This window comes from Notolepis coatsorum (assembly GCF_963971535.1).
Source record: "Notolepis coatsorum genome assembly, chromosome: 5".
Lineage (NCBI taxonomy): Eukaryota > Metazoa > Chordata > Actinopteri > Aulopiformes > Paralepididae > Notolepis > Notolepis coatsorum.
In genome coordinates this window covers 110809059-110815058 of record NC_140169.1, presented here as the reverse complement: position 1 = coordinate 110815058, position 6000 = coordinate 110809059, and positions in this window count along the sequence as shown.

Below are 6000 nucleotides of genomic sequence, written 5' to 3'. Positions count from 1 at the left end.
AGGCGCCCCGACCGACCTGTAGGAGTCGCTGTTTACAACGACCAGGATACCCACCCCACCGGCTTCTCACCCTCTAACACTGCCAATTGTGTTAGTATGGACAACCGACCAAGCCGGAGGTACCGCTGACAGCTGGATTCAATACCAGTGTCTCTGCAGTGGTAGGCAGCCGCTTAGTCCGCTGCGCTACCCAGCCGCCCTGATAAGAATATTTATTGAATACAGGCAGAATATAGTCCGATGTGCAAATAGAATGGTTGTAATACAGTCCGATGTCCAAAACACAAAACAGGCTCTCGTACAGAAAAAGGATTGTTCAATACTCAGAGTAGTCGTCCGGTCCAGGGTCGGTACACAAGGGAGTTTCTCAGCCAGTCTAGGGTCCAGTACACAATGAACACCTTATAAAAAAAACACCTTATACATTTTTTTATCAATAAATACATTTTTTAAATAATCTAACCTTACTGTCATGCACTCTTCCTAATAAACTAACCTACACTGTAGCACTCAACACTTTGATGAACATTGTTACTCAGCTGATAGAGTTGTGCCCTTCCTGATGACTTGTCGTACAGAACTTGTAAGTCGCTTTGGATAAAAGCGTCAGCTAAATTACTAAATGTAAATGTGAATGTGAACACCTTATCGCCTTCACCTCTCTTCTCACTACCTCTCACCTCGCAAAACTCCGTAAACAACAATCTCTCTCTCTCAATACTCGCTCCTACCTCACCTCCTCTCAACTCTATCTGTCCTAGTGTATTATAGTGTGTGTGTCTGGTGTGTGCGTGTGGAATGTGGGTTATCTAATGGTGCACAGGTGTGTTCTATCAGTACTAATCAGCTGCCTAATTGCTTCCACTCCTCCCATGGCAGTAGTATCGGCCGTCCTTCACATATCCATGAGACGGGGGGTGTTATTTGCCACAATATACAGTACAATATACAATATAAAGTACAACCTAGGTACAATCTAAGTACAGTGAGTAAAAATGTGTAAACAGTGAGGTACAATGCAGAAATGAGGTACAAAACTTTGATGTAAGGTGACGGTCATATGCAGCAAACAGTTGGTACATCAAAAACACGTAAAACTATAAAAATTTACAAAATTAAGCACAATCTCGACGGTTAATGCGATGCAGGCTATCTCTCTCCTAGGGTTAACAAAATGCAGGCTACCTCTACCCTAGGGTTAATAAGATGCAGGCTATCTCTACCCTAGGGTTAATAAGATGGAGGCTATCTCTACCCTAGGGTTAATAAGATGCAGGCTATCTCTATCCTAGGGTTAACAAGATGCAGGCTATCTCTCTCCTAGGATTAACAAGATGCAGGCTATCTCTATCCTAGGGTTAACAAGATACAGGCTATCTCTATCCTAGTGTAGCAGGGTGGATTATCCCTGCTTTATGGGAGTGGTTGTACACGGCCACCTGGTAGCGGGACGCAGCAGAGCTGAGTCTAGCTGGACCCCCGACTTTAGGCCAGGAATGTCGAAATGGAGGTTGAGCAGCAGGAGCGGATGGGGCCTAGGATTCACTGACCTAGGGGTGGTACTCTGGTCCTTCTTGCCCTCCAGGGCGATCAGCAGTAGCTCCCCACACACCCCCACTTCCCCCAATACTTCCTTAGCCCTCCCACACCTGATGGCAGTAAGATGGATAATAATAATAATAACTTTATTTGTATAGCACTTTTCATACAGAGGTTGCAGTTCAAAGTGCTTCACAACAGTAAAAAATACAGGCATAAGCGGGCATAAAAAAGATAGACAGGTAGCAAGGTATGGCAAATCACAGTGTTTCACATTAGGATCTAGCATCCCAATAGGCTCTCCGCTTACAGTTTTCAGTAATACAAATAATAAAATGATTCAGTTTAAAAAGTCTAAAAATTATAAAATAGAACGGACATAAAAAATACAGACATGAGCGAGCATAGCAAGGTATGGTAAATCACAGTGTTTCACATTAGGATCTAGCATCCTAATAGGCTCTCTATTCAGTAATACAAATAATCACAGTGTTTCACATTTGGATCTAGCAAATAATAAAAATTGTTTAAAATGATTCAGTTTAAAAATAGTCATCAGTAAGAAGTAAAAAGTGCGATAACCGACACATGAATTTGATAGGCAGTGTATAAGAGTAGGCAGGGTAAGAATAGTGCAGGTAAGTACAAGTTGTGTCAGGATATCCCTGATGTTTCCTCTTGCCACTAGGTGGTAGCAGATATCTATCCGTGAAATGCCTGAGCAAAGAGATAGGTTTTAAGCTGTCTTTTAAAGATGTCTAGCGAGTTGGCTTCTCTCATGTTTTGGGGTAGTTTGTTCCATAGTTTTGGGGCATAGTTGATAAAGGCTGCATTACCGATCCTCTTTTGACTGCTTCTGGGAGCCTCTAGTAGTCCAGCAGCTGATGATCGCAGTGTTCTTGCTGGTGTGTAATTTATTAGAGTGTTGGCGATGTAGCTAGGTCCCTGTCCATTTAGAGCTTTGTATGTAAGGAGAGGACCTTAAAGTCAATTCTAAATATTACAGGAAGTGTAAAGCAGCTAAGACTGGACTAATGTGCTCTCTCCTTTTGGTTCTAGTTAGCAGTCGGGCTGCAGAGTTTTGGATTAGCTGAAGCCTCTCTGTGGTTTTCTTAGGGAGACCTGTGAAAAGTGCATTACAGTAGTCTAACCGGCTAGATATGAATGCATAAATTAGCTTCTCAGCATCGTTCTGATTAATAAATGGTCGTACTTTTGCTATATTTCTGAGATGGAAGAACAATGTTTTCGTCACTTTGCTAATATGAGAATTGAAGTTCATTTCTGAATCTATGATAACCCCGAGACTAGTGACCTCAGATTTGATCCAAGGGGTTAGTCCCCCCAGGTTCTTTATTAATGTTTCTTTTTTAGTTTTGGAGCCGATAATTAGAATTTTAGTTTTGTTCTCGTTTTAGTTTCAGGAAGTTCTTACTCATCCATTTATTTATTGCCAGTAAGAAGTCTGTAATGGAGCTAATCGCTGTATCATTTGGTTCAGCAGATATGTACAGTTGTGTATCATCCGCATAGCTATGGAAATCTACATTATGTTCTCTGATGATATCACCCAGCGGTAACATGTAAAGGGAGAAGAGTAAAGGACCTAGGCAACTCCCTTGTGCAACTCCATAGTTGTTGTCGTATATATCAGACATGTGATCTCCTAGTTTAACATAGAATTTCCTCCCTCTGATGTATGTTTTAAACCAGCCTAGCACATGTTCTGAGAAACCGACATGGTTTTCAAGACGATCGATTAGAATATCGTGATCGATTGTATCAAATGCTGCACTGAGATCTAGCAGGATAAGGATGGAGATCTTATTCTCGTCAGAGTTTAGTCTGAGGTCACTGATTATTTTGGAGGGCTGTACGAATCACACATAAAGTGAGTTATCGAGAACACACAAATATATTATTTATTAAATCTAGAATAATTAAACTTGAAGACATGGTTAAGTTTCAAACAATGTTAATTATGTTTAGGGCAAGAAATAATACACTGCCAGAAAAACTACAAAATCTTTTTCATTTAGAAAGTGAGTTTAGTAGGAGAAAATACAATTTTAAACATCAGTTTGCACGTACCACACTTAAACAGATATGTCCTTCAGTTATTGGTGTAAAGTTATGGAATTCTCTCCATAGCGAGCTTAAGGGATGTAACAGTGTTTATCAATTCAAAAAAATTTATAAAAAAAAAAATTTAGTCAGTATGAAAATCAAAATGTGGTCTGAATAGTGAGATCTTTTCTTTTTTTTCTCTTCTCTTTCTTTTCTTCTTTATTCTTTATCATTATTATTATTATTTAAATGTTTCTTGTTTAACTATGGATTGTGTTTCTTTTATAATGGTATAAATGATTATTTGTGTAAATAAGGTTATACGCCGACCATTAAGAAAATACATGTTAGTTTAGGAATAAGGGGCAGGTAACAATAAGATTTATTCTTCTTCCTGCTCCTTTTGTCCATGGAATGGCTATTTATGATTTTTTTTAATGAAGAAACTATGATTGTATTATTCCATGTGGCAAATAAAAACTCTGAACTGAACTGAACTGAACTGGTGAGGGCAGTTTCAGTGCTATGATATTTTCTGAATCCCGACTGAAATTCTTCTAAGATAATGTTTTCGCTCCCCAAAGCAGTATCCTTCCTTAATGACCTGTAGAGACATTTAACAATGAATTATAGACAGGGGTGGGGGAAGGGTTAAATAATGATGAGCATTACCCGGGCAAAAAGGGTTAGGACACGGACTCAGTAACAGACACACACACAGTGCTCCCATTCAGTATCTGTTTAGTGAGAAGTATGATTCAAGTTACAAATAAATACAGTCTGATTTAAGTTAATTATGCCCTAGGCACCAAGTACTCTCGCTCTGTAACACAGACTAAAGTGCTTCCCACACTGGGCTAGACACAGTAACAAGACCTTCCCTTTAACACTTTGGATGCCCAACCCGAGTTTTCTCGGGTTTACCCCCCGCGGGTTGAATGCCCATAACGAGAATATTAGTTTTTTCTCGTTTTTTTTATTTATTAGCGATCTGAATTCATATTTCATCAGTCTACCGTTGGAAAATCAGCCACCCCGGGCGCTCAGATGTGAAAAAAGCGCCCCCTATCGTCTCCCAGATGGTAATTCACCCTTTTGGATTGGACTCAGTGAAAATGAATGAGAAAAAAAGACCCGGACTCCACATTTTACTTCTCACTCATGTAACCGGGGTCGATCAGTTTCATGCTGGACCATCAGAGCAGCGGGGATTATGTGTTTTACTGTATACGCGGTGGATCAATAAAAGGATTGATTTTTTCGAATGGCGATCAGGAATTGGAATAATCTATTTGGATACCATCTGATCTCAGGTAAGGAATCTATTTTACCAGTATTAGGATAATCAGACCCGTTTTCACGGAGATATAAGCTTTTTCTTTTTTTTGTGATATGGCTGTTTGACTCTAAGAGCGATCAGGAACTGAGAGAATCGATTTTCAGCGCGCGGCACTAGCGTGCACACGTACACATATACTATCAATAATCTAGCATTTATTTGAAAACGATTCATAAATAGGCCGACAAATGACAACGTTCTAGAATATTACAGTACGGGACGATTATCATGGAAACCTCTTTTTTCTCCGTGAAAATTAGGGGTTTTCCAAATGCTATGAAACGGAAATGAACCAATAAAAAAGCAATCTGCTTCGACAATGTTGACTGGAAATAGGTCATTGATAATGCGATGGGCAGATTAGACACATAGCCATAATTTAAAACATAGATTAGGCGATTAACGTTAACATTGAAGTGGATGTGGGCATTCAAGCACTAAATGTGCGCCCCCTGCTGGGCATTCAAAGTGTTAAGGGTTTACATATACTGTTCCACGACTCCAAATGTGGGGAGAGAGGGGAGGAAAGGGAAGGGATAAAAAGTGTTATTACACTCAAAAGAAATTAACAGTGGTAATAAACCTATCTAGAGCCGGCTTGAAATGTTTGGGGCGCCCCTCTTACACTGCTCTCCAGTGTGCATTCAAAGCACCATTTATCTTCACTCTCATAGAGCTCGCCCCCCCACAGTAGACTGTCTACTGAACACGTTTCAACACTCAGAGCACCTCTGATACTTATCCAAGATGGGGCCCAATCTTAGCACCAATAGTCCGGATGCTAAGATGGCAGACGGAGATCCCCGCGATAACAGCCGGCAGGGCGGGGCAGGCGCTGGGGCAGATGCTGCGGGCAACGGCTTGAAGAGGCTGGAGCAACGTGCAGTGTAATGGCGTCCTCTGCTGGGCTGAAGAGATGGGCCGTCGTGCATGCTAAACTGTAGTACTGTCCTAAACACAACTAAACTGCGGGTCGTATTGCACCCTCCTACTATGACGCCTATATACACAGCTACCGCGAGGTGACCAATGTCTATCACCTGGTCTTCGGCTCT